Source organism: Dermacentor silvarum, chromosome 2 (genome assembly GCF_013339745.2).
Source record: "Dermacentor silvarum isolate Dsil-2018 chromosome 2, BIME_Dsil_1.4, whole genome shotgun sequence".
Classification (NCBI taxonomy): domain Eukaryota; kingdom Metazoa; phylum Arthropoda; class Arachnida; order Ixodida; family Ixodidae; genus Dermacentor; species Dermacentor silvarum.
This window is the reverse complement of record NC_051155.1, coordinates 78,586,302-78,608,406: the sequence shown is the minus strand read 5'-3', so window position 1 is coordinate 78,608,406 and position 22,105 is coordinate 78,586,302. Positions and strand designations below refer to the sequence as shown.

Here is a 22,105-nt window from a genome sequence, read left to right as displayed (position 1 = left end):
CGTCGTTGAACGGCCCTGAAAGCGCTGCGTTAGGGGCGAGTGCAACCGAACATTACGGCAAGTTACGATGGGAACTTCTTTCCGTGCTACTTGATTGCGACGACAAGAACGGCCAGCAGTAGCGTGTCGCCGATTTCGTCTTGGCCGACATCGAACAAGTATAGCTCGCCGGACCGTGGCTAGCACCCGAAGTGTTGCGGTCTGCACTGCGTCGTCTTTCATTGTGATGTGAGAGATCGTAACGCACAGAGACTGCCGGATGCATACGAAAGCCTACCAGCAGGGAGTGACTGTGCCATTTTTCTCTTAACGTCTCAGGTGAGTGTATCAGCTTTTGTTCCGAGTTTTCAAACGGCGCGTACTCGGCCCTTCCGGTTTGGCTACATTTTGCGCGACGTTTCTCTTGGCACGACGTTTCTCTTGGCAGTTACAGACGTGTCCTAGGAATGCGCGCGGAGACTATTATTACTCGATTTTCTATTTTGTGTCTTGTGTTTTGTGAAAGAAATGGTTCTTTCATTTGTATTTTTATGTGAGTATATTGGTATTTGTATATTTGGCAAGCAGAAATGAGTTCATTGCAAAGTTGTACCTCCCAGTGAGCTGCATATGAACCCAAACAAGTTAATCCTGTCTTGGCTATTGTACGTATAACAATACAGCTATAGTACATACATAGCACCGGTGCTAACATATCGGGCAGAAACTTGGAGGTTAACAAAGAAGCTCGAGATCAAGTTCAGGACCGCACAAAGAGCGATGGAACGACAAATCTTAGGACTAACGTTAAGAGACGAAGAGAGCGGTGTGGATCAGAGAACAAACGGGATAGCCGATATTCTAGTTGACATTAAGCGGAAGAAATGGAGCTGGGCAGGCCATGTAATGCGTAGGATGGATAACCGGTGGACCATTAGGGTTGCAGAATGGATACCAAAAGAAGGGAAGTGCAGTCGAGGTCGGCAGAAAACCAGATGGGATGATGAAGTTAGGAAATTTGCAGGCGCAAGTTGGAATACGCTAGCGCAAGGCAGGGGTAATTGGAGATCGCAGGGAGAGGCCTTCGTCCTGCAGTGGACATAAAATAAGCTGATGATGATGATGATGACATGCATAGCAAGTACATACAGCTGTAGTTGGCTTAATCGCTGTAGGATATTTTGTTGTAAAAGTAGAATTCTGTGTACTATTTTACTGCTGCCATGCAGAAATACTTCTTTTCTTGTACCAAGTAACACTGACAGCGTTGAATGAAATTTAATGAGGTATGGTGTAGTCTACTAATTTAATTTTTAAAAATTTCGTCTGTCATGTATTAGAGATTAGTTTACCTTGTAGAAACAATGTTGTGTTATCTCTTACGCTACTGCTGTTGTCCTGCATATTTTGTAATTTTGAAATGTATTTTATTTTAGGTATTGAAGAAGCGGCAACAGCCACAGAAAGTAGCCATCTTATCCAGCACGTTATGGGTGAGAAATTGTAGCAGGCACTTTGGCATATCTCCTTAGCAGTATGATGCGATTTGTTGTAATTTTTTGTCCTCGTTCCTGCCTTATTCATTTTAGTATTGTGCAAATGGTAATACGTTAACATAGAGACAGAGTAATCACTCAAGGGCGAGACATGGCTGGAGGAGACAAGACACATAAGCCTCCTTTGTCCGTGTATGAATGTTGCGCAGTTACTCTGTCCTCGTCTACCAACAAGCCAAAATTTGTCGTCAGGTACGATTACTAATTCTCTGTTATTACAATTTCATCAACGCAACAATGAAAGGACATATGTACACACACAGTAACACAAGAGACTTCAAATGATGAGGAGTCATAGAACAAAGAGCATTGCTGGAGCCAATGTTTCGACAAGGAGAATAAGACAACGTGTTGTCTCACGTTGTGAGTCAGCGTGTTGGCTCCAGTGACATTTCTCGTTCTACCACAATTTACCGTTAAAAGGAACCATTATTGCTCTTGCTGAAGTATTATGCATTATGTAATAAAAATTGGCAGGGTGAAATGTCAAGAATGTGAAAGTTTTTCTGTATTCTAATGCTAGAGCCAAGACAGGCAGAGAAACAAGAATAAGATTTAGAGAAGCACTTTGGTAGCACTACCCAGTTGGCCAGCTTCATTCGCAGCTTGCACTTTATTGCATTATTGACCATAGAAATTAGTAAATAAATTAGCTTGATTTACTTTTGCCAAGAGATGCTCAACTTGAATTAAGGCAGGTTAAAAATATACAATGACATTTTAAGATGGCAGGCTTGCAGTTGATTAGCACACCACTTGGTGGCATGAGCTCAGGTTTGGGTTGCACACTCTTTTTCGTCTTTGCTGGCATTTTCATAAACATAACTTCGGCTTCGTTATTGTTGGGGTTCTAGTGTTGTAGGAGCTAACTGTTTACCTTTATTTGTATTAGTAACCACGTTACATGGACAACTGCTGCATTTTTGTAAATTACGACATGGTAGGACTTGAAACATTTGTGCAAATTTGTTGCAGGTAGAACTTGGCGGCTCCTGCTCCTGCCTTCCACCACCACCCTGTCCCGACTGCTTCCACTAGAGAGTTGGCAACCTTAGTGATGATGCCAAGCAGTCCGATGGCAGACGGCAAGATGCAGGTAAATACATGCAAGCCAGCAGTGTCTTGACTGAAGCAGCCTGTAGCCACTCAGCAATGAATTAACCTTGAAGTAGTTCCACTATTCCACGTCCCTCTATTGGTGCAGCAATGCTCAAGTCCACGCAATTTGTTTTAGCTGCCAAAAGGCTATGTGAATTAGACGAACCACGATGCACATTTTGATACTAGTGGAAACCACTTATACAATTTTTTTCTTGCTTAGCACTAATAAAGCTTTACCAATTTGAAAGCAATACAGTGTGTTCTCAGAAGTGATATTTGGCATACTTTTACTAGGACCGCCTCATTGTTAAACCTGCGGATAAACATACGCCAAAACTGAGTTTTCTGCGAGTTCATCCTCATCTTTGTGCGTTTCTGCATGAGATATATATTTCTGAAACCATTGTGCGTACACAGTACATGACCTGAGCACTTGGATCACGTTAGTTTACAGCTTTTGCTAGAAGACATTTCTCTGAAAATAAAATAGTTCATTTTGCCCATTTTTAACGGCCCATAATAAACTGATGATCAAGGAAAACAATTTTAGGTGTAAGGCCTCTTCATTCTCCAGAGAAAAATTTGTTCTGCCCTCACATTGAAGAAACCGGTATCTTGGCTATGCCTTTCGGTGCCTTAGAACAAAATTCACATCAAACTTACACCAGTAAAAAAATGTTTCACCTGGAAATATTTTACAAAATCATAATTTGCCTGATATTGAAGGGCCACCAATTTTTCAAAAGGAAATCCGAAATGGTCGAGGGCTAGGTTGGGGGGGGGGGGACAGTTGGCATACAATAGCCTTCTTACAGAAATGGGGCATACGGAGGGCCAAGTAACATACACTTGACATTACGTTAAGGTGAAATTATTGATTCACACAAGCCAAAATGACAAGCATTGCATCCTATAAGTAGTTCCTTCCATTTATTTATACTTTTTGCACATTTATTTACCTTCAGTCAGGTGATCTGTGTCTGTTTTCATTATCTGCTATGTGTAGATGGTAAGATTCAGATTTGTCCTATGGTGAAGAATGTTTTGGTGTTTATAGATGTGGGCTTCTGTTTTTCAGGTTGCTGCGAAATTTTACCCGAGCTGGGCCACACACTTGAGCCAGGCCTCTTGGAAAGGATGCCATAATCAGACTCCACGCGTCGATGTCAGAGGATGCCAGGGATCAAGGCAACCTGTTGTGCCCCACTATTCAATGTTTGGTGACCCTTCTATGTGTTTCACCTATTTCGCAGCTGTACCTCGGCTGCCATCTATCCAAACAGCATCGCCAGCTGTGCCCACTTGTTGAACCATGGACAAATGTTGGCATGGAGTGTTCCCTGGGCTTCATGTTCTATTTGCTCTTCAGGATTCTTGGCAAATACTGTTATAAGTTACATGTTTTTAGTACCGACTTTTTAATATTTCCTTTCTCTTGGAATTCTTAACATCTCCTGCTATTATATCTGTATGTATGCCCAGTTTCTCGTAGTTATTTTGTACTTGTGTATGTAATTGATAGGTTCTTAACTCTTGTAATGCGTAAGGCTAAAACGCTGACTTACATCATGTTTTGTTCATTTATTATCTGCAGCGCTGTAAAACGTTCAAGAATTTTAACTCAACTAGTGCCCCATAGCAGGATAAATTCAAGAGCAAAATTGAGCACCTATTTCAAGCACCCGTTATTTTTTAAAAAGGAAAGAACGTAGGAGCATGGAAAAAAACAGTATTATAGTAGGAAAACCTGGCTGCCCATCATAAGTGTCTTAATAATGTGACTTCCTTTCAGTGCAATGATACCAGTGGCACTGGTGGACAACGTTTGAGACATGAAACCCATGATACCCTTGGCATTCGTCAGTGTGGCAAATAGGCTTGCCACACTTACGAATGCCAACGGTACTGACTGTAGGTTTCATGCACACATTGGTTGTGTTACACCTTATGAGAATTGCATGTCTCGAACATGAAGGTTTACAGCAGTGCTTTGAATCACCACTATATTTCCTAATTTTCAATATTTATGAATGCAAGAGTAGTGGTACAGATCATGTAAAAATTATTTTACAGGCTATATGCCTATAGATACACGCTTCTGATGACACAGCACCGACATGTGGTGGCGGGATGTATGTCTTTATTTCAGATTTAAATATTGCCTTCCAGGCCTGGGTTAGTCTACTACATTGAGAGCCCATGCACTAGAGGGAAGTGAATTAAACTAAGAATGATAAACTTCAAAATATCTTGTTCATGGCACTAATTTGACAATCAGCAAGGTTCTTTCTGCATTCATTTCGAAATTTGCGATATATTTTATATGACTGGTTTCATTACTGTGAGAATATTTGTTTATTGTCAACATAGTTGATGTCGCCCATTTGCACACCATTCCTTTACAGGCTAAAAATTCAATGTAATAATTGGGTGTTTAAGGTTTTGCGCACTCAGTGTTAAGGGACGCAAATGGTGGCATACAAAAGAATGCACGAAAGAACAAAAAATGCAAGTAGGACATGGGGCTTTGGGGCAGATGCTTTGGTGTGCCATTTCTAAAACTCCCTGTGCTCTGCCTGAATGGTTTGTCTAACGCTTTGGTAGAATACATTGGCAGCCACTTATTCAGGTGAAATGCTTCTCGAAACAACTTTTTAAAATTATTTCAGTGAGAGATTTGAAAAAATCCTGCTGCATATAGTTTTATATGCAGATTTTAAGTATGTCAGTGGTTTTTGTGTAGCTGCTATATTTTTTAGTTATGTCCTACACAGTGGCAAAGTATCTGCGGGCACTTTAATGTATATAACAGTTTCACAAGAATGATCGTGCTGTATCTTATTCAGCTCGTAGATATCGGCACTTTGCGGTCTGCAAAGTGCCGATATCTACCCAAACAGCATGTAAAATTACTGAAACTATGCAAAAAACAGGACACTTGAAATAATTTTGAAAGATATTGCAATTGCAAGTAGATATTAGCATTCTGCATACTTTGAAGAGTATGTAAGCCAAATCTCGTTAGTATCGGACAAATGTAATTGCACAAAGTTATTTGCATGGGATTGTGAAAAAATTATTAAAGTGTACGGAGCTTTACTTGCATAGTCCCACTAAGTTTACATGTTTCGATAGATATCGGCACTTTGTCATCTACAAAGAGCTAAGTTAGCACAATGCTTTTTGTGAAAATTTAATACAGAAGAAACTGCCCGCAAAGATCACTATACGTTTTGCCATTGTTTAAGACATAACTGAAGAAATGTAGCAGCTAAACAAAAATAACATATATGAAATAAGCTTGAAGAACCCTCTAATTGCCTTAATTTTCAAACCTCTCGTACAAAAAAATAAAAGAAAATTATTTTGAGTAGCATTTCTCTTGAACACAAGATTTAATAAACAAAACGTGTCCCTTGCTATAGTCGCCTTAACATAGTGACACAGCTTCTATATAATCACATGAACTTTAGATCACAAGAACTTTATATGAGTGACGTACAAATGCATTTACTGAGAGTAAATTACAGTCGTTAGGTAATCTGCTCTTAGGATGACTTGTGATGAGTAAAAGAAGCCTTCCTCATGTCTCTACTTTCTGCATGTGTCTTTCAGCTTTTTCTGTATGTGTCTTTTACAGCTGCATGCGTGCAGCTGAGTTCAGTTTAGTTACCACCTGGTCTGTTTCCTTCCTTGTCCTCATGATTCATGCGCTATCTTTGTCATGCAAAATACAGCTACCTGTTCTACATATTTTGCCAGCATGATTGATTTATGGCAAGTCTTGTATTAGTGCTTATTGCAATCAGTGAAATTGTTGGTGTCTTAAAAAACTTAGTCCTAAAAACCATGTTTAGGTCAACTTCAATAAAATGTTTAGCTTAAATATTGCTGTATGTTTTTTGTAATATTGTCAGTTTTCAAGTTTGTATGCACTGTTGCAGATTGTATGAAAGAATAAAATTGATGCACAACTTTTTAATATGGTGTTTTTCAGATCAATTTTCAAGTCAAGCTAAGAAACATGCATGAGTTGTGTGGGAAAAGTGCCCACAAGAGTACCATAAGGTAAGACAGCTGTTTTTACTGTTAAATTGGATTATCGATTGCCAACCAGTTGCTGTCTTGAACTTTATACTGAATAGATTATGTAATCTAAGTTGGAATATTTTTATTGCACTTCATTATCTCGTTCTCCTTTTTGCACCAGTGTAGCCCTTTGTTATATTTCATGTGTACATTATTTGCGTAGGAGGTTACATCGTAAGTTCTAAATAAAAATATGTCTGAGGGGACAGTGAAATAGGTTTAGCTTAAGAACCTTTCGACAATATAAAATTATTACTTGTGTTGGGGTGAATTGAACTTTTGCATGAGTGACGTACTATTTTATGGTGTCATTATGGTTCAGAGTGACATTGCAGTGTCATGCACACACAGCTGCGAAGTGCATATTGGGTGCTTCTTTAAAACTGTTTCCTTGGTTGGCCATTGATTCCAGTTTAATAGTAAAAAGAACTGTCTGGTGTTCATGGTGATGTCTGCTGACTGATACATTTGACACTTCCAGAAGGCGGGATCAAATCCCAGCCGCGGTGGCAGCATTTCGATGGAGGCGAAATGCAAAAACGCCCATGTGCTTGCGTCGTAGTGCAGGTTAAAGAACCCCAGGTGGTCAAAATTAATCCGGAGCCCTGCACTACGGCGTGCCTCATAATCGGAACTGGTTTTGGCACATAAAACCCCAAAAAAGACAATTCCAGAAGACAATAACAAAATGACGGATAAATAACTTTTTGTTGCTAACCTGCCTTGTGCTTAGCTATGGATTCATTATTATTCTATGTTGTTTTTTCACGATAGTCACTTTGCACTGTCGGCAAAAGTTTGTGACGCATTTTGAAAAGTGGCTCGACACTGCCAGCAGAGAGTCGAATGACTTACATAGATTGGTTAGCTTACTCTATTTGCAAGAGTCCTGCACCAAGCACTAGGGGTATCGCGACACATACTAATGGAGTCATCAGACTCGTCAAGAATAGTTACCTGATTCCTTCAACAGTGGTCATGTGACCCTTTATCCTGAATTGTCTGACTCACCTAGAATAGTTAACAGACTCCCTCAGAAGTAGTCTTGTAACCCTCTTGAGAGGGTCCAGGAGACTACTAGAAAAGAGTGTGCAAGACTACTGCGTGAGGAGTTAAGTAACCACCTTGTATACATCACAGATAGTCTTCGGACTCTCTGGCGAAAGGGAGTTCGGGTGTCTCCCCCAAAGTGTGTCATATATGTGGCGAGTCCAGACTCTTCGAAAAGAGTAAGGGATACTCTTTTTTTTCTTAGTGTGTAGGCCGAGGGCTTGTATATATGCCTTTTGATTATGCACTCTCTCTTTAGTTTTTCCGCCACGTGTAACTCGAAGTTGTGGGTCACATACACTGTGCGGCTGTCGACAAAGGCTTGGATGAACGGCACTAGGTTGTGTTCCTTCATACTTCTTGTTGGCGATTCTTCGAATCAACCTGATGGTTTGGTGGGTGCTGTTATCCAGTATTCTTATTGCTTCTCCGTTACGTCCGTTCTCAGATATTTGGAGTCCCAGTAATGTAAGGTGTTGTACTTGGGGAATTGGGTGACCCCCTACCGAGATTGTGATGCTGGGCCGCTCTTGATTCCGCTTACGTCCTCTGCTTGTATACGTCTGTAGAGTAGTAGCTCCGATTTTTGCGGAGAACATTTTAGGCCCTTGTTCTCCACGTATCTCTCTACCGTATTGACTACTTGCTGTAAAATCTCTTCTATGTGGCCATTGCTTCCGCCCGTCACCCATAGGGTGATGTCGTCCGCATACATACTGTGCTGAAGTCCTTTGATGCGTTTCAGTTCTGTGGGCAGGCCGAGCATCGCCACGTTAAATAGGAACGGGGAAAGCATCGAGCCTTGTGGTGTTCTCTTGTTGTCTAGTTCCATTTCCTCGGATTTCGCGTCCCCGACTGCGATTATGGCTTTACGGTTAGAAAGGAAATCTTTCACGTAGTCGTATGCTCTTTGGCCTACGTCGAGGTTTTGCAAGTTGTGCAATATGGCTTCGTGGGTGACGTTATCAAACGCTTTCTGTATATCGAGACCCAGGATGGCTTTTGTATCCAGGGCGTGTGTTTCAGCGTCTATTATTTGGTTCTTTAATTGCAGCATGACGTCTTGCGTCGAGAGTTTTGGTCTAAAGCCGATCATAAGGTGTGGGTATAGCCTGTTATCATCCATGTATTTGCCGAGACACGCTAGAGCCACTTTTTCCATTTGCTTTCCGATGCAGGACGTCAATGAGATTGGCCTCAAATTTTCTAGGTGTGGCTTTTTGCCAGGTTTGAGTATTAATTTGATCTGGGCGGTTTTCCATCGCTGGGGTATGGTCCCCTTCTCCTAACATTCGTTTATGTACTTTGTGAGAGCGTTGATGGATTCGTCGTCTTAGTTTCGCAGTACTTTATTTGTTACAACGTCGGGACCTGGGGCGGACTTCGGATTGAGTCGTCCGAGTTCGTATCGAATCTCTGCCGCCGTTATGTGGGCGTCGAGGTCGACGTTATCCTCCCTTGGTACTCTGATAGTCGTGTCTTTGTTGCATTTCCTATGTATAGCTTGCGTAGCTCTCGTAGGAGTTCTAACTCTGTACCTGCGTGGTTTTGTAGTATACGTTGCAGGTTTTGTCTTTGGGTCGTTTTCATGCCTTCTGGGTCGAGGAGGCCTCGGAGTATGTTCCATGTTTTGGACATTCGGAACTTCTGTCCATTAGAATGCACGTGGCTTCCCACTGCTGCTGAGATAGGCGATTCGCGTGGTCTTCTATTTCTCTGTCGAGCGCCACGATTCTTGTAGAGTATTCTTGTAGAACAGCCGCGAGGAATTTTTTTGCAATGGCACCAACAAAAAATTACTCGCGGCTGCTCCACCAGAATGTGAACAATATGCACTTGGGTATCTTCGGGTAGAATGACCCGTCATTTTTTAAAACGTGGTGATAGTTGGAACCGCTGAGACGCCCTGTGTATGCGCGCGTGCCGCTTAGTTCAACGTATTTGCTTTTCCAGGTACGCAAAATATGGCACTGGGATGACATTGAAGAACCGCATTAAAAATAAAGCATAAAAATCCCACTAGGCTAAAAAGAAATGAAAAAAGGTTGCAGTGGCTTAGCTCGGCTATGCCAGGATATACGTAGCGTTAGCAAACGTTCAGCTGATTGACGCCGCTTTGCTAGACGTTCGTCCCTTTCCTCCAGTGTCTCCGCAGCACGTTTAGCCTTCTTCTGTTCATTCCTCCTACGCTCAACCGCTAATTGCCAGGCAACTACTTCGGGATCCGATGAGTCAAGCTTCTCTGTTCTTCTGCGCTGTTGAGCAGCAATTGCGCTCTCCTTCTCCATGGCTATACCACACTGGCAAACGCCAGTCAGAAGCGCAGCGGCTCCAGCGCAGTGTCAGACGGCGACTGCACAGCGAGCGAGCGCCGGCGCCAGTGCGTCTACCACGGCTACGACGTCACTCCTCTGGAATGCGCAGACCGGCGGCAGTGAGTCGCGCGCGGCGGCGGCGGAGTGCGCGAGAGGTGCCGGCTCCGGTGGCTCCGGTGCGCAAGCCGTGTGACATCACTGATCCTTGCGCATGCGCAGCACGGCTCTTGATGTGCCGCGCGAAACGGGCTTGGCTAGGCCAGTGTAGCTAACGCTACAAAATTGTAGCAGAGCGTGGTTTTGATCCACGGACCTCTGGGTTATGGGCCCAGCACGCTTCCACTGCGCCACTCTGCTAAGTTTTTTTTTTCTTTCATGGTATTTATTACGAATATAAAACGTACATGCGTAAGATATTCTCATAGCGGCCAAAACAGTCTTAGCCGCGTCTACAAGCACAACACAAACACTTCACAGTACAATTATTATAGTCAGAGTTCTCTAAAAGGGAGGCAAAAGCATACACTGCATCAACAATGGATACCATTCTGGTTGGGACTCTCTGTGATCATAAAAGCCTTTCAGTTGTGAAATCATCCGAATGAAATGTGACTTCGAAGATACAATTGGTTCTGCATTCCGGTCTAGCATGCGAGTTTTCCATAAACTGTGCAACGCCATAAGCAGGAGCATGTCAAAAGGCACATTTTCATATTGAGGTGGTATCAGATATTGTATTATATAAGCATTTATATCAAGATCTGTTTTTAAAGTCCTTTGGAGAACTTCCCAAAACAATATGGCGTCCTTGCAATCAATAAAGCAGCGTTCTATGGTTTCCGATACATTACAGAGACGACAGTTTATCGAAGATACAAAGATGCCTTTCCTATTTAACCAGGTTTTAACAGGTAACGTTTCACTGTGCACTTTGAAGAAGAATGTTTTAGTGTGTGAAGGAATGGGCATTTTACACACCCGCGTAAGGACGTCACCTCCAGGTAAGCCGATGTACAGCGATCGGTATAACGGAGGTTCAAAAAGCATATCGATAAGGTCTTTATACAGACTTTTCCTTGAGATAGAGAATAAGTACTCATTTGAGAACCTCACTGTAAGAAAACGCACTGAGAGGCACACTTCGATCGCTGTGAGGACTTAGCAGAGTGGCGCGCATGAATTTGCAGGGATTCATGCACGCCACTCTGCTAAGTCGTCACAGCGATCAAAATTTGTCGTTTTTGCACGTTTTGCCAATTAAGTAGATTCAAAATGTGAGGGTTCTCATTCAAATGATTTCGAACTCACTGCGGCAGCTGAGAGACCTGCGATTCCAAGAAACTTCTGGTGTTGTCCTTGCGAGCTTGCCGAGAATGAAGTGCGTTTTAAAGGAAGTGCGCATGGTGCCCAAGCACACGTATGTATAATTTCTCGAGCGTTCTTACGGCGAAAGGGACCGATAAAATTGAAGCTAGCTCCAGACGAGAAGTGCTGAAAACATAAATTAGTTTCATTTTGTATGTTGGCGTACTACTGCGGCTTTCGAATGCGGGGTACGTCAGCGGGAAAAGCCAAGGCAAAACAGGCTAGCCTCAGGGCCTGTGTTTGCAAACGTCGAAAGTGGAAAGCCCTCCAGGACCCGACGTTTACGAGTCCCTGACGCTAATACAGCCGGTTGGGTATCGTGGAGCGCATATTAGTGCTTCCACGTTTCTTTTCTAACTATAAACAGTGTTTCAACAAGTTTAGGTACAGAAGTCAACACAGACTGCACTATAGTTTGTAGCTAATCGCAACTATCTGGATAATTTTCGCCATAATATGCACGAAACATTATGCACGCGTGTAGTCGAGGAAAGGTGTGCGTGTTTCTATTATTTGAAAAGCGCAAAGAGGGGATTATCGTACGCTGCAACGCACGGGAACAAGCCCTTGGTTCTTGGAAAGCTCCACTGGAAAGACGCACGAGTCCGGTTTCTCGGGGCGCACCGCTGCCATGGCGTACCTTGTGTCTGTTCGCCTTTGATCCACCCACAAAACCGTAGTGTACTTGCTTTTTACCGCTGAAAGAGAGACGAATCAGGTGGTGTTCCCTCGGAGCTTAACGACTTTGATCGACTAATATGTTAGGCTAAGTTGATAAAAAATATCCTTGTTTCAATATATGTGTCAGGTCCGCTTTATAGGCTCAAACCTAGGGCGGAACTCGAACTTAATAACACTTCAGACTGGGTGGTAGCGGTGTCCAGCTCGGATCCCGCGGTCCAGCTGCGAACGGTCAACTGGACTTTGGAGGTCGCCGAAAGTCAAGGGCTTACGGCCACCTCACGCCGCCTAGCAGAAGAAACTCTGTAATTTAAATAACTCTGAATCTGACGAAAATAAAGTTTTCCCTCCTCCTCCTCTTGTTTCAAGCTAAATATTGCTGAGCATATATCAGTATCACCCATAAAATTAGCCGCTGGAAACGGTTGCCGTGCAAAACCGCTTGTTAAGTGACGGAAATCAGCCAACCTAATGGGCTGGCACATATATGCAAATTTCGTTTCAGTTTGACAGCGTCCATATGCCTTAGGTGGTCACTGGTTGTAGTCGATCATACTGCTGTCCTCTCATATAACACTAGGCGAGCATTTTGACAGCGGCGAAACTGCCGAAGGGGCAGGGGCGGATCCAGGTTTTTACTGAGAGGGGGGGCAGGGCGTCAGCTTTCGCCAATGAGGATGATGATGATAGTGATATATTTTATTTACCGAAATTCACCGTTTCTGTTCACAATAAACCCGCCTCTTATACGGCTAGTGCAACACTTATAGCGAAGCTGGGGCCATATTCAGTTTCTCCGAACTTACAGGAAAAGGACGTTGCCCAACGCAGCCATGTGCTTGGCGGCTGTACGTACCTGGTAATATATCTAAGTCTGTATTGTTTATAGTTCGCTGCAATTGAGGCTTATTCGTTTCGAACTTTCTGAGTGTCATTGACGCCTCTTAAAAAATGTCTTTTGACTTTTTGTAAACTTCTTCTGGTGAGTTGACTCCCAGTATCACGTCGTCGACGTAAATGTTGTTCTTCAGCTGCTTAATCGTTTCCGGAAAGCTATATTCCAATTTGATTAGGTGGTTTTGTACAGTTGCCGCAAGTAAGAAACTACTCGGAGCTGTTGCAAACATTACTCTTGACATTCTCCATGTCACAACTTTTGCGGTGCTACCACTTGTAATTCTGTCCCACCAGAGAAAACGCAACGTGTCCTCTATCGTTTTCCTGTATTGAAATCTGCAGAAATGCTTTCTCTAGATCAGCTGTCATTGCTATGTGATGGTGTCGGAAGTTCATCAACATTTGCACCAGATCACAGTTCAGGTTCGGTCCTGTTTCGAGGTTATCGTTTAAAGAAAGCCCTTTTGTCGGCGGTGAAGACGCATCAAATACAATTCTTATCTTTGTGGTTTGTCGATCTCCCCTTATTACTGCCTGATGCGGCATGTAGTAGCAGTGTGTCGTCGGTATACTTTTTTCTTCGACCACTTCTGCTACTTCACTATTTAAATAATTTCTAATCGCACATTCGTAACGTCTGAGTATATTTTCGTCCTTCTGTAGCCGCCTAGTGAGTTGTCGTAATCTGTTCATAGCTACGTTCGTGTTTTCATCAAGTTCCACGTTATCTTTCTATGTAAGTCTGATAGACTATAGCTTCTCTTCAAATATTAAGTGCCTCTTGAAGTGCTGAATCACTTTCTCTTCTCTCTTGATTTCTTTCTCAGGGCACTTTATGCCTTGACATTCAATATCCCAGAAATGGCTGAGTTCTGTCTGTATGTCAGAGTTATCCACGTTGACGTTGAGTACCATTACGGTTGATTACTCCATTATTGTTGCTGATAGCTTAACCATGTACTGTGCAGCCGAATATGGTTTCTGCTGCTGTCAACCTCTCTTCTGGTCTTCGGATCCCGCCTGTCATTACTTGCTAATACTGCTGTGATCCAAGAAGTATTCCGATTTCCATGCATGATGTGCTTCTACACAAACCGTCCGCCAGCTTGAATCCATCCTCTTCACGCATCTTTTGCGGTGATATAAGCAGGAACGCTAATCTATCTTTTGAAATTATATTTACATCCAGTGCTTCCAATAATACTTCTTCACTACTGTAGGCACTTCCCAGTTCAACTTCAACCGAATTTATGACTCTTTCATTTTTACCTCCTCCGATCGAGTCTATTGTCAGTCTTTTCCTTTAACTTTACAGCCAAGTTTCTCAGACAGGCTTTTAAGTATGAATGATGTTTGGCCTATAGTATCCTGCAGAACACGACAATAACATCACTGCCTTCTACCTTGTGCTAATGCAACTGCAGTCTGCAGAATAACACTTGATGAGAGGTTCATAAACTGGCAAGTAGACGTTTTCTCTTCCTGATTTTCAATTTCACTAGAAGTAGATGTTGTACACTGCGCTGTCAGTTCTTTGCTTTGGCACACAGGCGTCGCATGCCATTTTCAACATATCTTGCGCATAATGTTTGCCTTACATATTTTAGCAATATGGGGAGGCCTGGTACAGCAGAAACATCTGTTTGCCTCGTTGAGCTTGATTTCCTGTCCAGTTGACCGTGATTCAAAACTTTGCAGCTGTACTATGAAAATTAACAGTTCGTGTCTGCTGCTTACTCTCAGTTCTGTTGCCGTAGCTTTCTCTCCTTTCTGTCAACAATTCGTCTCTGCACTCTGCTTGATCATCTATGAATTTCATCAAGAGCCTAACAATATCTTCTTGACGTGAAGCCAAATTCTGATCTTGTGCTGAAGATCTACTGATCACTTCTCTTTGTTTTAACTGGAACCCAATGTACATAGTCAGTGGCAAAGCTCTTTTCAGGATCAGAAGCAACATCGATGCATAGGACTCGCTTTTCAATCCTAAGGATTCCAATACACGTATGTGCATTTGCACCTTTTGTGACAGCGTTCTTAAACCTTCATGGTCGTTGCAGCTTGCTACTGTATTGAAGTTAATTCTTTCATATGCATTTCTACCAGCACATCTTTTCCGTACCTCTGATTGAGTAGATCAATGGCTTTCCCATAGTTACTGTCGGAAAACTGTAGTCCCTCCACGGCAGCTGCCGCTTTTCCGGTTAGTGATGACAGAAAGTACGTAAATTTCTGATTTTTGTTTAATTCGGTTCTTTCATGTAGAGTTGTTTCAAATTTCCGCCAAAATCTCTGCCATTTCATTTTATCGCCGTCAAACTACATTACTTCTAGCTTTAGTAGCTTCACTATTGTTGCTTCCTGCGATTGTCTAGCTTCGCCATTAACGTTAGGCCGCTCCCTCGCAGTTTCCCGTACTTCTTGCCGAGAAAGGTACGCATTGATGCTGTGCAAAGCACTGATCATCTTCAACTCGTACTCAGTGGTTTTTGGAAACTCTGAGTCAGCTGTTCCGGGTGTTATGAACTGCTCCATCGGCTCGTCCGCTTTCTTTAGCGAGTGTGCAATACCTTTAATCTGGCTGGCTATCAGCAACATCGCTGTATGATTCTGTTTCTCCTCCAGTTTCTCTTCAGCATCGCTCACTAGGTTTGTTATTTGCGTCCTCAGCGTTTTTTGCTTCTTCAAAATCACTTTTCTGTTCATCTTGAATAAATGAGGAAACTGCTGGTCGCTTACAGGGTCTAGCGGCGAGACGTCGTCATCTAAATCTGTGTCGCCATCTGTGTCCATGCCGCTCCTTGCTTTCGATGTCTCGTCTCGCTGCCATTGGTTCGCTCCCGGGCCCCCTGTTCGTCCGTCTTCTGTGGCCAGTCCGTCGTTCTGGTAGTCCGTGGCCAGTCGAAAGAGCAGTAGCTGTTAATTCCTGGTCACGGCACCATGTCGCAGAAACGAGACAGCTGCGTTCGATGCGAACGAAATCATGATTCTTCTTTTTCTTTTTTCTTTATTGCTGTTAAATGCGAAGAATTTCTTCACGACGGCTCTGTTCGTCCCTCCCGCGTCCCACACCCCCCCAGCGCGTGCGCGTCCCCTCCCGCTCTCTCCTCTCCTACGCTCCCCCCTTTCTCTCCTCTAGGAATCCGGAGCGGCGCGCACGACAGGTGGTGTGACAGCTGTATACTCCGCTGGGGGCGCCACGGTAGTTCCGCGGTATGAAAATGACGGAGCGCGCGCGCCTCATTCTCTCTCCTGTGCAGCGCCGCGATGAGCGCTCGGGCCGCTGCCACGAAACCATCTTCCACTCAAGCTAACCATCTCCCCGCGGCTTCGCATCCACACATGGTTCCCTTTAGCGGGCGATGGAGTAATTTTTTTACCGCGTGCGCCGTTGGATCCCGCCGTCTTTTGCTTTCTCGTCTTGCCGCTCCCATGAGTTTCAATACCCGACCCAGCGCCAAAGTTGTCGAATTGCTTGGGTCACTAGGTATGTACTCCTTGTCGTGATACGGTCTTGGTCGTTCCATCTCATTCATGTATTCGTTGTCGTACCATCTCTGTAATGAACAATACAGTCATTGTAATCGTAATCTTCTTCTGAAGATTACGCGATACAGCGATTAAAGATTGAAGATTACAGCGATACACGACAACGGTATGACGAGAGTGGCATGACGAGAGTTGGATGTCGAAGTTACAATGATTACAATGCCACTCTCGTCATACCGTTGTCGTCATCCTTTGTTCATCATAATATCGTAATCGTGCTGTCGGCATTCAATCGTGATTATGCCGCAGTCGTCATGCCTTGTTCGTTATCACACAGACGCTATCATGCATCCGTTGTCATACCGTCGTCGCCATGCCGCCTTGGTCGTGCCTCCGTCGTCATTCTCGCTTCGACTCTCCTGTTGCCTTTCTGAAATTGCATTTTACTGGGTGCCTTTTACTACTAGAGTATGCCTCTGCAGTTTGGTAAGGAACGGGGAAATTTAATTCTGACCTTACTGAACACCTCCACAATAAATTCATATCTATTTTCAAGCAGAGCTTTCGCCGTTCAGGCGACCATTCAAATCTAGCCCTCTCAAATATACCTCAATTCACACCGCTGAAATCAAGACGCATGAAATGAGACCTTTGGTCACATTTACGGTGGTCCATAGCATTATAAATTGTGCAAAGTGTCTGGATAATGTGCAACTTTCCGTGCCGCGAAGGCAGGCGCGGATCCAGGGGGGATGCCCGGATGTCATCACCCCCCCCCCCCTCAGATTTCTGCATCGCGCCTCGCTGACAAGGGTGATGGCCCTGTCGCACAACATGTGGCTAGCAGCATTATTCAAAAATATTTTTGCAAGTACCAGTGGCAACAGCCATGTAGAAGTAGAGCTAGCTCGCTCACAAGCTTAGCAGTTTTCTGTAGCGAAGTGGCCGTAGTTATTTTTTCTCATGAATACCTTGGACATCCTGACGCCGGCCGTGCCTTACTCGACCCGTCGGCGGCGGCGAGCGAACTAGTGGACGTCCCTTTCGTCAAGCACGCCCATGTCCACACGAGCGCCTTTGCGCTTAATTAACTTAAATCCCCCTCAGAATGTCATCAGTTGTCTCTTACCATTGCCTGGAAAGGACAAGGGTGCGGCGTAGCGCGTTCACGCCGCAGAAAGAAAGCTAGCAAAGTGCAGAAGCGTCAACAGCAGCAATGTGAATACAGACAACGTGAACACAGACAGCGATACGGCACCGTGCAAAAGCGGCGAACTTGTGCCTCGCAGGACCAAGAGTCCGAGGAAGAACGACACTCTCTGTAGTCGCTCACGCCGGAGAAAATTCAGGTGATGATGATGATAATTTAATGCCATCCCCTCTGAAACGTGGCGGTGACAAATAGTCACCTAGCCTGCTTGATTTAATCAGGTATGCTCTACATGTTTTACAGCGAAGCTGTATATGCCTAGGCAAAACGTCCGTCCGTGCCCAGGAGGGCCCTCCGCAGGAAGCAGTGCACATGCGCGAAAGAAAAAAAATCAGAGTTGGAAGGGAGTTAGGAACAAGAGGAGAAGGAATATCTGGGTCTTTTACCTCGGACTAACACGTGCTGGTGACGCACAGAGCGGTCCAATGTTATAGGGAACACCGGAATGCGTGGCGTCTGCTCGGCGCCACCGCTGGTCGGCGGCTGCAACGAGTGTCACGAAGGCGCAGTGAGCGATGTGGGCAGTGCTTTTTCGCCGTGTGCTAATGTTGGCTGCCGCGCTTCGGATCGTCGCGAAGCAAACAGCTCGCGTAACTCGCATTGAATAGCTGCCACTTTCCTTCCAGCTCGAAGGAAAGTGACTGCATAGATTTGTAATCATATAAATGCCCTAAATGTCATCAGCATTGACACTGCGGTCTTTTGTTCGCCTTCTCTCTTCATAAAGATTTCCCACTTCAAAATTTTTTACTGTGTCTGTCAATTCGGATGATTCAACGATAGTTCGAGTGATAGCTCTTTATAAAGTAAAATGTTCTTTAAAGGCGCCTGTGGATTCTCTGTTTAGCCTTCGCACTGCAGCGATTCGAATATGTATTAGTACAAATGAGAACTTTGAAGTTTGTTTGAAGTTTATTTGCAGCGCATAAGAAAATAAAGCATACAGAAGGGCATTTCACACACGGATAAATATTCTTTGATGTAGCTGTACCACAAAGAGACACCCGTAAAACAACATTATCATGTTGGTCTTGTAAGTTGAAACGGCAAAAATGTCTGCGAGTTAATATTTTGCCTCGCCTAATTTTCTTTCAGCTTTGCAATGGGTGGCTGTCAGTGTGTGACCATGCAGTCACCGGCCAACATTAAAAATCCGCGATCGGCTTGCTTCGCTATTATCCGAAGCGCGGTAGCGCACGGTAGCGCACGGTTGCAGGCGACGTAAGAGCACCGCCCATAGCGTTCACTGCGGCTCTGCGAAACTCGTTGCAGCCGCCCGCCGGCGGTGGCTCCGAGCAGAGTCACGCGCTCCGGTATTTCCTTTAACAGTAGACCGCTCGGTACATACACCCTCGCAGCGTCGGCGTGGAGTGCACACGCGCCAAGTGTGAGGCAGCAAGAGGAAAGGGAACGCCTGGATCTATCACAGTGTGGGTGTGATGTAGCGGAGCCTGCGTGGAGTGCGCATGCGCCAAGTGTGAGGGAGCAAGGAGAGGAAGAACGTCTGGAACCTTGTACCGCAAGAGATCCGGTCGCATCAATTCTCTGCTTTTTTTCCGCCAGTACTCTAATCATCTCTTGCTCATCTAAACTGCTGACAGGTTGACGGTTTCGTCCACTTAAAACCCAAGCCCTTCTGAAAGGTGTACGTACCTACGGTTCTCACTGGGTGAATCCCTTCGCATTCTATTATGATGTGCTGAGTGGTCTCCGGATTTTGAATGCAGCATCCACATGCCTAATCTTGTTCCGATTATTTGCTCTGGTATGTTTTCGTCCTTAGGCAACCGACTCAAGCCAGAAATAGCACGGCACTTCCCTTTGTGTTGTCGTACAGATTTTCCCCTCTAATTCCTTTCTTCTCCAATTAACATCGAAATAACAGTCTCCGTTTCTCTCATTTTCTTTCCGATGACTCCTGGCTGTCTATTTACAGTTTCAATTACCCTGTACTTGGTTGCCAACTTTCTTGACCTCGTCCTGTATTCTGTGTCCACGCTTTTTAAGTACAGATACTTGTGCACTTTAGACGCTCATTTATTTTAATTCATGTAAACCAACTAAACTTAGAGACTTGGAAAAATTCTCAGGCACAGCCGCCAAGCACATGGCAGTGTTGGGCCACGTCCTTTTCCTGTAAGTTTGGAGGAACCGATACCTGGCTTCGCCACCGGTGCTGCACTAGCCGTATTAGAGGCGGGTTTATCGTGAGCGGATACGGTGAATTTCAGTAAACAGGAAAGGCTACTATCATCATCATCATTGACAGACGCAACCCCCCTCCCCCGGAAAAAACATGGATCCGCCCCTGCGCAAAGGTATACAAGGCAGCATTCAGCGTTTTCGGCTTGGTCTTGCTACATTAGACACTGTCTTATTGTTCGACTCATGTAATAGGTATTCTGCCGTTATTGATATATTCAATGCTTAATTTGTTGTGTTTTGTCCGTATTTAGATAATAATGTTTACGTCCGCTTCCTCGTTTTCTGTTTCTCTATTTCTTTCTTTTTCCCTATCTTACATTGTGTTGTCTACCACATTCGTCTACTCTGTACATTTTAACTCGCGAATTACCGTCTAAGTGCACCAGTACGAAGGCGTTATCACTGTGCCTGAGCACAATAATTCAATTTATATTGATTATTATTATTATTAATATTATTACTATAGTTTGATTTAGCACCGGGGGATCCCACACATATGCGTGAATAGGTCATGAGCGAATGTTCCATTTATGTGTACGGAAATGCGGCTACTTGACTTCTCGTCCTTTTCAATTAATAGTATATGTAACTCAACGCTTCTCTCTAATGCACGCTGTCACCGAACTGTGTTGAATTAACGTCTTTTTCTCCACTTGGCTGATTCTACGCCCGACTTCGTCACTTCTCCATTACCATCTTCTTCAGTTTCAAAATTTTAAAAAGCTGCAATGATGAAGTCTACTTATTTTCAGAGACAAGGCCTCGGCATTTAAACAGAAAAATGCGCATTAGTCGCCTTCACGCGAAATGCTATGGCTGAATACTTGTGTCTATTAATGGCCAGCCAATCTTGTACAAAAAAACATCGATTTTTAGGGATCATTGTCTACCGCGACCTGTCCTGGAGCTGCCATGTATCCTACCTAAGGAAGAGACTGCTCTCGATCAGTCACCTTTTCAATGTCATCGTCGGAAACACATAGAGACCATCGGCGCATTCTATACTGCAACTATACAAAGCGCTTTTATAGGGTTTCTTACGTTACAAGCACTCCGGTGTTGTCAGGCGCCTGGAGGAACACACCTTTTATAGTGCTTGAGAGCATGCAAGCAAATGCACTTAGAACTTGTCTTGGCCTACCACAATGCATTTCAACAGCCGCAACATTTGCAATCGCCAGGGAACATCTCATCAGAACGTATGTCGCCACAGACACCTTTCTAAATAATCTTCGACACCTTTCCCGACTACAGTCTCAACGTCTTGCTTCTCTCTCGGAAAGTAGACCCGATGCTACTTTTTCTGACATTGTAACTTCCTATCGATCTTCTCTTACATCATACTTCACGCCTGCAGCAAGACCACCTTGTCCTTTGTGGCGTCTCCGGCAGCCACATGTGCGGCTCTCCATTCCATAAGTTCCAAAAAAGACCGACTTGCCTACTTGTGCCCTGAATCAAGTCGCTCTATATATGCTGCATGATTCCCACTCTGATCGAATTCATATTTATACAGATGGCTCTTCGACTTTGACCAGCTCTACTGCTGCGGTAGTTATTCCGTCGACATCATTCTGCAAGAAGCTCAAGATCAGCCACGTCACAACATTGACAGGGTCTCAACTTGCCGCCCTCCGTAGCGCAGTGCTTTATGTGCACGAATCAATGGGCTATATTCTGTCACTAAAAGGCAGCCCTACAGGCACTCTTATCAGCTCTGCGCCGCAGCCCACATCAACAATTTGTGGCAGAGATACGATTACGTTGCCATCAAGAGGTGGACCGAGGCCACGATATTTCAGTGGCTACCTGGGCACTGCAACATCACTGACAATGAATGTGCCGACAAAGCTGCCCGTGAGGCACATGAAGAATGTGAAAGATGCTCAATACCATTGTCAAGAATGGGTGCGGCACGGCACCTCAGCAGTTTTGCCCATATTATAACTCTAAGAAAGTGGAATACACAAGAGTTAACCAACCCGCGCCTATAGCCTTAGACCAACAGATGCAATTACAACTTTTACCGGGTTTTAACCGAGGAGAAGAAACATTACTGTGCCACCTGCGAATAGGTGTTTCTTTACAAACTCCTATTCATTCCTAATTGGAATGGCGGACAGTGCCAACTGCAGCACATCTGATGTTGAGGACACCACCAGACATCT

The 22,105-nt window shown here is 44.2% G+C and overlaps 1 long non-coding RNA gene across 1 annotated transcript; it reads left to right on the top strand.

Moving 5' to 3' along the window:
- On the top strand, window positions 1-4,501 carry LOC125943640 (uncharacterized). Its single transcript, XR_007465811.1, has 4 exons — window positions 1-318; window positions 1,416-1,472; window positions 2,511-2,631; window positions 3,715-4,501. It is a non-coding gene; the product is annotated as an uncharacterized LOC125943640 (long non-coding RNA).
- The last annotated feature ends 17,604 nt before the right edge of the window (window positions 4,502-22,105 follow it).